The sequence below is a fragment of the Microtus ochrogaster genome, unplaced genomic scaffold (genome assembly GCF_000317375.1).
Source record: "Microtus ochrogaster isolate Prairie Vole_2 unplaced genomic scaffold, MicOch1.0 UNK10, whole genome shotgun sequence".
Taxonomy (NCBI): domain Eukaryota; kingdom Metazoa; phylum Chordata; class Mammalia; order Rodentia; family Cricetidae; genus Microtus; species Microtus ochrogaster.
This window is the reverse complement of record NW_004949108.1, coordinates 8082913-8094070: the sequence shown is the minus strand read 5'-3', so window position 1 is coordinate 8094070 and position 11158 is coordinate 8082913.

The following is an 11158-nucleotide window of genomic DNA, read 5'->3' as shown; positions in this document are numbered from 1 at the left end:
GTCATTGCCTGTAGTCTGTAAGCTGTCATTGCCTGTAGTCTGTAGGCTGTCATTGCCTGTAGTCTGTAGGCTGTCATTGCCTGTAGTCTGTAGGCTGTCACCTTTTCTGAGAAACACCAATCACCACACAATGGGTAGAGAACCCTTTCAAGGATCCTTGTCAGCCAGGTTGAACCCTCAGATCTCCAGCACACTGTTGTCCTGTACAATGACACTTATTTCTGGCCTCTGTCTCTTCCTCCTAGACAGGGAGTACCGAAGGCTGATGGCTGTCTTTAGCAGGCCTGTAGCTTGGCAAGAATAGACAGCAAACAAAAAGTCACTAACCTGAGTCCCTGCTATGCAGTGGACCTATTGAGGCCCTAGCCCCAAGACCTTAGGGGGGGCTGCGGCTATAACCATTTTAGATGAGGTCAAACTGGAGTAGGGTTGGCCCCTAATGTGGTATGACTGGCATCCTTAAAAGAAAAAAGGATGGAAGGAAGGAAGGAAGGAAGGAAGGAAGGAAGGAAGGAAGGAAGGAATCTGGATCTAAACAGTGAAGTCATATTTGGGGAAAACGCCACCAGATGACAGAGGACAAGAATGGAAACACAAGCCAAGGACACTAGGGATTCCCAGCTGCCCACGGGAGAAGAAGGCTGCAACAGACTGTCCCTCAAGGCCTCAAGGAGCTACCTCCCTCAGGCAGATGTCCAGTCCCCAGAAGGATGAAGACGGAATTTCTTGCTTTTATGTCTTGCTGTGTGAGGTACTTTGTTACAATATGACTAAGGAGTTAATGCTACCTCCCATACATGCCCCACATCAACCCAGTTCCTTCCCTTAGCAGGGCTTTCTCTCTAGATTCTTCATTTCCTAGTTCCTTCCTACTACCAAAAACTTAGTCACTTTTCTTTTGTGTTGCATAACCTGGGATGTAAATGAGGTGAAGAAAACTGGCGTTTGAGTATGGTTTCATGGAATCTATCTATCATCTATCTATCTATCTATCTATCTATCTATCTATCTATCTATCTATCTATCTATCATCTATCTAATTTTTGTAAACACAAATTTATTATTATTAGGGGTGTATGTGTGCATGATGGAGGGTACACATGTGTTGTGGTATGTTTGTCAAGGTCAGAAACAGTTTTGGGAGTCCGTTTGTTCCTTCCACCATGGGATCTGGAGAATAAATATAGGTTGTCAGGTTTTTGAAAAGCAAGAGCTCTCACCTGCTGAGCCACAGAATTGATCCTCTTTTCTTTTCCTTTTTCATGTACATATGAATATATATATATATATATATATATACATATATATATTATTCCGAGTTATATTTAGCATGCTTTTAGACATCAAATCCTGTTAGAAATAGTTTTTTTTAAAAAAAATATTTGTGTCTAAAAGCAAACAAAGAAAAACATCATTTGTGGCCGGGTGATGGCTGTGAACACCATTCATCCCAGCAGAGGAGGCAGAGGCAGAGGCAGGCGGATCTCTCTGAGTCTGAGGCCAGCCTGGCCTATAAAGTGAGATCCAGGGCAGCCAGTCTTGAAAAGGCATTAAAAAACAAACACACAAGCCGGGTGGTGGTGGCGCACGCCTTTAATCCCAGCACTGGGGAGGCAGGAAAAAAACACACACACACACACACACAAACAAACAAAACCAGTGAATGGATGTGTGTGTGTGTGTGTGTCTGTGTGTGTGTGTGTGTGTGTGTGTGTGTGTGTGTGTGTGTGTTTGGGCAGCTGTGTATTTGCAACGGCACTCACACTTACTATTGAGACACAGTCTCTTGGCTGGCACTGCATTCACCAAGGCCGCCTGCCTTCTGAGCTTCTAGCTTCGGGGGCTTCTCCTGTCTCCTCTTCTCTTGTCAAATGAGTTCAGGATTACAGAGACATGCTACCAAGTCTGGCTCTGTATGGGTGAGGGGTAGCCAAACTCGGGCTCTCGTGCTTAGACCGCAAACACTTTCCGTACTCAGCCATCTGCCCAGCCTTTAGAATTCATTTGCAATGACCAGGAGACCTCAAAAAATGTTCCACAATAGGAAGGTCTGAGCAGTTGGGCATGAAGGCAGATCCTCTGTCTTCCTGTTCCAAAAAGGATTTCCCAGCCTCCTGGAGCGGGCTGGTGCCAGGACAGGGAAGCCCCGGTGCAGAAATGACAGGAAACTGGGTGGTATAATCTATCGTCCACGCCACAAAAGACAGGAAATCCAGAGCCAAAGGTTGAAAATCTGACCTCAGCTCACCCGGGCTTTGTGTCGGGCCCCAGTGAAAGACAGCAACACAAAGGCTGTGAAAGAAGCGATTAGGGCTTGGGCTCCGGGGCAGGAAGAGAGGATAGTCCCAGACTGAGCCACTAACCCTGAAGAGGTGGACAGAGGCCTGTCCACCCACCCTGAGAGAGTGTCTAAGAAAGAGCCTCCCTGGGAAAGGTGTATATGAGGCCCTCTAGAAATGTCTACTTAGGTCTGTTTCAGCCTGTCCAGTTCCTGGGCTCAAGGGCAGAAGGGGGAAGGCTGGGAAGTTCTGAGAGCGAGGGCTGCAAGCTCTGCCTTGGAATAATACCGCTCCCCATCTCAGAAGATTATGCAAACTGAGCTAATAACTCACATAACCCATTGCATTCGTTAGCATTTGCAATTTACCTTAAGTCCCTTATTCTGTTTACTCATGTGAGGTTGGAATTCTTATGCCTTTTAGAGAAAAGGCCCCTGGCTCAAGAGTGCTCTAATGCGCCAGGCTGGAAGAAGGAGCAAAGAGCTTCTTAGTGCCATATTATACAGTCCTTGCAGCTCTGGACTGCCTGCTGCAGAGGCTCTGAGCTGGCTGCGGCCTCTCCCATCTCCTTGCCCAGGGCCTGGTCGGAGGATAAACATGAATTGATGGGACAGTCAAAGAGGCCACATACCTGGCAGGTATGGGATCTCCAAGTTTTGGCTACATCTTCTAGGGTCATTTCTGCAAATTCTTGCCAGGTTAGCTAGGTTTTTTTTTTAAAACATTGTCAAAATAATAGCCAGCATTGATTGAGAGAATGCTTATTATGAATGTTCCCACTGTATTAATTCATCTCTCCTCACAATAATTCAAACCTACTAGGTTCTCTCTCTCTCTCTCTCTCTCTCTCTCTCTCTCTCTCTCTCTCTCTCTCATTATCTCAAGACAGGTTTTTATGTAACCCAGGCTGCTTTGCACTCCCTTACATAGTAGAGGATGACCTTGGACCTTAGCTCACCTCACCGCTACCACCCAAGTGTGGCAATTACAGGCTCAGGACATCATGAAGTACCGGTTAATCAGTTCTCTGGTCTATGGTTCAGAACACCCAACCAAGCTTACCTTCTTCCTGCAGGGCAGCTGCATGAACGAGCACTATTAGCTGCTGCAGGCCCCTCTCTTTGGGGTGTCTGCAAGCATCCTGCTACATGAGCACATGAGCGGCATCTCCAGCCCTTACTTTAACATGAAAGAGACGGAGACCGCTTTGGAAATACTAGTCTGAGCCGTCTAACAGCAGTTAAGCCTGTGGCCTTCACCTTCAGAAAGGCAGCAATGCACGAAGGGACAGGCAGCCATTCTCCCGTTACACCTGCACAGGTCAACACACCCCACAGAAGCACTCGACAAACAGAAGACAGACAGAAACCGGAAGGGATAAAAAATCTCATTTATCGTCAACAAATTGGGTTGATACCACCACCCTGCCCTCAAGAAGCTCATAGTCCACCTGGAGAAGACAACGAGCACAGGATCTCAAGACCGGAAGACCACAGAGACTGTTCGGTGGGTGCCGTGTGAATATACTCTAGGGAGAAGTAGTTCTGCCCAGCATGGCTGCGGAGAGCGTAAGTGAGGGCCTGTGAAGAGTCAAGGTTTGTTTAGCCAGGAGAAAGTAGAGAAAACAACACTCGGAAGAGAGTGGCCTGCAACAGCCAGCGCTGTACAGTGAGCAGGTGAGCTTGGTTGGAGATTCTGACAGATGAGAGAGTGGATTAAAGCTTTCTTATGTACCTGGCCAAACCTACCTCTCTTGGGTACCACTTTGACACCTAACACTTAGAACCATGTGTTGGACACCCCCTCCAGGTACACCTGCCCCCTACTCCCCAGGAGCCCAGAGCATCTGCCTCTGAGATTCGGGTTGACATTCATGATAGAGGAAAGGAAGGTAAGAGAGGCAGGGGTATCCACAAATGTTGGTATGGCATCTCTTGCTCTATGGTGCCAGAACACATACAAGGCCACGGGAGAGGGCAGTTCATTCTCCCAAGGATGGTCTCATTGATGTGGATGGGTGAAAGACCCCCAGTGTGGGGAAACTCTCACTCAAGTTTTGGGATAACACGACCCCCCAGTAACTCATGAGAGACCGTCCTTGCTGCAATCACACGAGGTTTATTTGACAGGTACCAGTGCACTGGGGCCGAGACTCATAACCCACACAGGGGAGGAGTTCGACCCCGAGTCACTGGGAGAAGGGGCTTTTAAGGGAAGAAACCACAGCCCAGTAATCTGAAAAGGGTAGGGAGGGCGTCATAGAAAATTCCGAAAATCCAGTGACGATCACAAGGGGGCAACTCCCTCTTTCTCAAGATTATTCTCAAGATTATAATCTAACTTTATCTTCAGCTAGTTCCTGAAACCGAGCCAGCTAATCCTAGATTACTGATTCTTCTCTCCCTGCTTAGATTTTTGGCTCTATTTTTTCCTGCTTGGGGGGGGGGGTCTGGATTTATCCAGGTCTTTCATGGGTAAATAGGTAGTTTTGATGGAATTCAGAGTCTCTGTGGGAGACAGATGATGCCCGCTGAATGTGAGTAGAACCATTCTATGGACCTCAAGTTGGAGTAAGGCAAAAGGAGAAAACACACTCATTCCTGCCTCCCCCCCCCCCCCCTTCTCCTTCTTTTTTCTCCTCCCCTCCCTCTGTGGTGATCCTCAGAAGCTTTTGGAATAGGAAAGGGTCCCACACAGCACAACACATTCTTTTTTTCAAGTTGATATTAAAAAAAAAAAAAAGCCAGAAGTGCACATCTATAATCCCAATGTTTGGTAGGCTATGGAAGGAGGTTTCTGGGAGTTCAAGGCCAATCTGGGATACACAGCGAACTCCAGACCAGCTGGTGTATATATAGAAAGAAATGCTGTGCCAAACAAACAAGCTGGGTCAGAGCAGTTGGGATCTCCATGAGTTCAAGGCCAGCCTGGTCTACAGAGCGAGTTCCAGGACAGCCTGAGCTACACAGAGAAACCCTGTCTCAAGAAACAAACAAGCAATAACACCCCTTCCCCCTAAGAGGAGTGGGGAAGGCAGAAAGATCAGAAGTTCCGGATCATCCTTGGCTGCATAGGGAATTCAAAGCCAGCCTGGTAACCTTGCGTAGATCAGGAGTTCAAGACCGGAGAAACCCTTCAGAAAAGAGCAGGTCTTCCAGGGATACCCACAATAAAACAAGATACAGTAAGACTGGGCACAAACCCTTATGTCAAGGCGAGGGGCAGCAACCCTGTAGGAAGAAAAGGGTCTCAAGAGCAGACAGAAGAAACACCCCCACTTCCACTATTAGGAGTCCCACAAGAACACCAAGCTACATAAACATATACACAGATACACAGATGGCCTAGTGCAAACCCATGTAGGCTCCATGAGGGCTGCTTCAGTCTCTCTGAGTCCTGTGAGTCCCTGAGCTGATTCTTTTTTTTTTTTTTTTTTTGAGACAGGGTTTCTCTGTGTCGCTTTGGAGCCTGTCCTGGAACTTGCTCTGTGCATGAAGCTAGCCTTGAACTCACAGAGATCCTCCTGTTTCTGCCTCCCTGGTGCTGGGATTAAAGGCATGTGCCACCACTGCTAGACCAACCCCTTTATTTTTAATGAGAGATTAAACCCCCATATAATTACTTTCAGAATATTAAGGACTGACTTTCCACAGATAGAGAACAGATGTTTTTATGTGTGTTTGTGTGGATATGAAAAAATCTAGAAAGACTGGTACCAAAATGTCAACAGTAGGTATCTCTGAGGGTGAGTTATTTGTCACAGTTTCCTTTCTCTTTTTTCAATATTGCACTGTCCAGATTTTTTGTAATGACCATGAGTAAAGAGGAAGGGATACTCTCGCTTTTATAGACACAAAGAGCTACAAGAAAAGCACTTGGCAAAGTTAGTGCTTGGAAGAGAGCAAAACTTCTTGGGAAGCATGAGGACTTGGTGGAGTTGCTGTCCTTCACCTGATCTGTAAAAGACGGATGTGCAAAGGGTCCCCTGAGATAAGGGTGGAGCAGAAAGAAGAGAGGAGCGCATCAAGGACCAAGCCTTAAGGAAGCAGAAACTCTGTGGTGGTCAAACCTACCCCCAGGGCACCTGATACCCACATCTGGATCTCTCCACTGTGACTGGGGATGACCCACCTGCACCCCTAGAAGGAGGCGCAATGCCTCCTTGCTGGTGAGACCCCTGAGCACCAGTGAGGCAATGGTACGGGGATGAAACATTAGTCTGTGCAGCAGCAAATTCCGCCACAGCATCAAGGGGCTCAGAATGATCCTCTTGCCGACTGGGAGGACCCATGAGCACATTCATCGCTTTCTGCCTCTCTGGGATTTACTTTGTGCCTCGAACACATACTGCAGTCCATGCCCTTACGTCAAGTTTGCCTCTCCATCCACCAGGCCCTTTCACCCCAACTCCCAAGGCCCTCAGACTGGTGCCATGGCAAGGCTCCCTGGATCCAGCCTCTGTTTTGCAGGCTTCACCTTCCCCAAGTATGCTGGCTAGTTTTACATCAACTTGACCCAAGGTAGAGTGACCAGAGAAGAAGGGACCTCAACTGAGAAAATGACTCCCAAAGATCAGGCTTGTAGGCAAGTCTGTAGTGCTTGATGGGGGGGGGGGGGATCCAGTCCATTATGGGTGGGGCCGCCCTTGGGTTGGTGGTCCTGGGTGCTGTAAGAAAGCAGGATGATCAACCCATGAGGAATAAATAAGCCAGGAAAGGAGAGCCCCCATCACGCTCTTTGCATCATCTCCTGCCTCCAGGATTCTGACCTGCTTGAGTTCCTGTCCTGACTACCTCCAATGACAAACAGTGATGTAGAAACATAAACCAAAAATCCTTTCCTCCCCAAGTTGCTTGGTCATGGTGTTTCATCACAGCAATAGTGACCCAAACTAGGACATCAAGAGATAGGCAGAGTCAAGTCAGCAGGGACACCAAGGCCCTTCTCCCCTCTCCCCCACCCCTACCCACCTCATTCACAAGCTCACACCCCACCTTCCCTAGCAGGGTTGAAGAGAGGAGCTTGGGGTTTAATAATCTCTGTTAAACCTGTTCCAGCAGGAAGCGAGAAGTGGCTCCAGAGAGGCTGGGGAGCCTGGTGTTTTCCTAAGTTGCTGAAACATAGCATCATTTCTTCTGCTGGCTTCTGTGACTTTTTAATATGTAAAAAGGAGAGCCGAAAATGAAAGGAGCACCAGACATGTTGTGAGTCTCAAACACATCCCTTCATGCCAGGCTGGGTAGGACGTGTTTGTGGGACGACTCCAGAACCCTCCTCCTTACCCTAGGAAGGTCATCTCCACGTTAAAGAACTCCAAAACAAACTCTCATCCCCCCCCCCCAACTCCAGGCCCTCCAGGTCCCGTCCTTCAGAAGATGTGAGTCATTAACATGATAGATCTCATTCTCTCCAGGAGGCCTTGGATCTGAGTACTTTTCTAAGTGCTCGAGTCCCCTGGAATAAGGATTCTCTCATTTACAAGCACTGAGGTAGCCACAGGTTTCCCCCCAAGTTAAATACATATAAATACTCTTGCTAAAGGCCCTTGGAAGGCCTACTTACTTCCTATCCTGAGCTTTTTGTGAAGGGGTCCATTTTCAAATTCTGAGGTATGCACCCCTCCACCCACAACTGGCTTACACCCAGGTGGTCTCATCCTGAGAGAGCAAGGAACACAGGAAGCAAGTACACCCAGGGTTTGCACTCCTGGGGCTATGATCCCAGTGGAGGAAGGTCCTGACCTACATCCAGGTGCCTGAATTTGCAAATTCCCTTGCAAAAGAGGACTCCCTTTCCCCTAGAAACCGAGGGAGCATTTCATTCCATGTACTTCTCAGAGAACCTCCTCCCAGGTTGTTTTGGGCTATTTCATTTGACAACTCTTTCTTTTAGCAGCTTTTGAAGACTGAAGGTTGGAGGAGATGGCCAGGCATAGTAGCATACAGACTTCTTTAATTCCAGAGTTTGGAGGAGGTAGAGACAGGTGGATCTTTCTGAGTTGCAGACCAGCTAGAGCTACAGAGTGAAAACCCTGTCAAGAAAAAAAAAAAAAGATGGGGGGGGGGTTGGGACAGGGGTGGGGTAGCAGGAACATTGGGTGTGGTGGTCCGTGCCTGAAACTACAGCACCTATAACACTTTGGGAAACTGAGGTAGGATGATTGCCGTGAGTTCAGCCCAACCTCATCTATATAGGTACTAAACTAGTTGGGGCTAGAAAGCAAGACCTTGTCAAAAGATGAAATAAAGAAATAAAAGGGGGGGAGGGAGGAGGAAGAGGAGGGGGGAGAATGCTGGACTGAGAAGAGGGAGCAGCAAACTGTGCGTTAGGTCTCCGACATTTACGTGAGACCCACCAGCTTCACAGTCAACGTCTCTGAGCAAGAAAATAGATTTCTCTGCTTTTATGGCCCTTGGATGGTTTCCAGATCTCTAATCTGTGAGCTAACACCATAGTTCATGATCATCCCAGTCTGTCCTGGACTGGGCCAGTCACTACTTTCTACGTCCCTTAGCTGACCCTCAAACAGGGCAGGGCAGGGGACCTACGAAAGGCAGCTTAGCAAAGCTGAAACTACTGTATGATGATGAAGTGGGGGCGGGGGGGGCGGGGGGGGTCTGAATATCTCCCAGGACCTCAGTTTGAAAACCTTCAGTCAGCCGAGATAAAGAAGGAAAAGGAAACAACAGCCCTGAAAGATACATCTTCTTGTCAAGAGATTTATTTTTATTTAATTTAAGTACATTTAAATGTATGAAGGACAGAAGAGGGTGCCAGATCCCCTGGAGCTGGCGTTGTAGGCAGTTGTGAATCACCCCTGTGTGTGTGCTGGGAACCAAGCTTGGCTCTTCTGCAAGAGCTGCCTGCCCTCTTCACCCTTAAGTCTTTTAAGCATCGTGTGGTGTTTTCCACGCCCCTAAGCGTGGAAATTACCTAGTGAGGTTGCACTCTTGGAAAGATCACCTGCCACCATAATAAAACATAATAAAACAGCCACCATAGCTAACCGGGAAGTTTGCTCTTAAAGACACTCAAGAAAATCTCTGACTTCAATATTCTAATGTAGACATGCAGGGCTTTCAGGTGGAGAGACAGTGTTCCATCAAGACAGATTATAAACTACTAGTTCAGTAAACCCCGGGAAAGATTTCCTTTCTTTGTTTTGTTTGTGATACAGTCTCATGTGCTAGTCCCAGCTGGCCTAGAAATCACACATAGGCCAGTCTGAGCAATCCTCCTGCCTCAGCTTCCCAAGCGCTGGGATTATAGATATGCTCCTCCATGCTGCGTGTTAAAGATTTCTTTGCAGTTAAATCATTTACAAGAGTAAACTTGGGGTGTCCTTTCTTAGTGCTTCTCCCACTCTTGGGGCTTCTTTCTCATTTTTTCTCACAGGGGGTGGGGGATGGGTGGGGGTGGGGTGGAGAGGATGGGTGGGAGTGGAGTAGGTGCTGCATCTAACACACAATTTTTGTAAAGATCCGGAAAGAAACAGGAAATAAAAATAGGCCTACAAGCATACAAGTGCCTTAACTGCTCCTGGCCTTTCTCTGTATGTTGTACTTGGCACAGCGCTGGCCTAATAATAGCTTTGTGTGAGGGCAGTGCCTTGGCTTCTGAGGTAGTCACTGCAGAAGAGAACTGGTTAAGATTCAGACCAACATTCCTGGGAAGGCCATTCCAGTAGAAAGAGGCAGCAATAGTCTGTGTCCAAGTCTTGCCGGCTTTGGTTGAGTCTGGCTGAGGCATAGGTACTGATAGGCTTCAGAATGATGTTCCTGAGGACAACAGCCTAGACAGTTTGCCCGGCAGAGTGACCCTGTGGGCAGGAGCCAGGGTGTGGCAGCAGTCAAAGAAGAATGGTGGCAGGAAGTAGGCATTTGAGTAATAACCAGCTCAAAAGAGAGTCTTAAAAGTGAGGGATAGGGAGGCCACCTGTGTCTCTAATACTTTTGATTGCTTAGCCAAATCTCTCTTGTTTGACAAGATTCAATTCCTACTCTAAGACTTTCTAACTGGAAATGAAACTTCTGTGCCTCAGATTGCCCAGTGACTTGACAGGCAATATCAGTCTTCACTGCCAACATGAACACACACATTTCCTTTTAAAAAGTCTCTGCCTGATGAAGCCCAGCACTTTCTGCAGGTTTGGAATTGTGTCCAAGAATGTTTCAGCTACAGAAAAGAAATTGTTGGGGTGAAATAAACCTAGGCCAATAGAAATGACCTGGACAAATACAAGAGCTCACCTGTAGTAAGGGTTTTAAAAAAGATGTGTCCATATAGAGCCAGAAACTGGCTTCAACCTTCTTATCTTTATTGATAGACATTCTTAAAAGATGAACAGAAAGTGTTTAAACAGGAAACAAGATTTTATTTTGGCCACAAGAGAAAATATTTTTGTTGGGATGGAAGATATAAAGCACAGGGCGCTGAAGGAGGAAGCAAGTGAAATTTAATCTCCATCTTCCAACGCGAGCCTTGCTCACATTGTGCCTTCCAGGAAGAGTGAACCTTGAATGTAACATGAGCAGGCTTTTCTTAGCAGTCCAGTGCAGGCAAACCTGCACGGAAGAAGACAAGTATTTTTTAATTATTAGAAGAATACATTAGTCAACCTACCACAGAATCACAGCTTCAGATTTTTACTTCACTTGTGTAAACTTTCTCTCCTTAGCAAACATCAGGCTTTTGTATGACTTGGCTTGCCAAAATCACAATGCAGTAGGTATTTGAAAACATCAAAATGGGCTGGATGTGGTGGTGCTGTGCCGTTAATCTCAGCACTCAGGAGGCAAAAATCTGTGATCTCTGTGAGTCTGAAGTCAGCCTGGGCTACATAGTGAATTCCAGGACAGCCTGGGCTACGTAATAGAGAG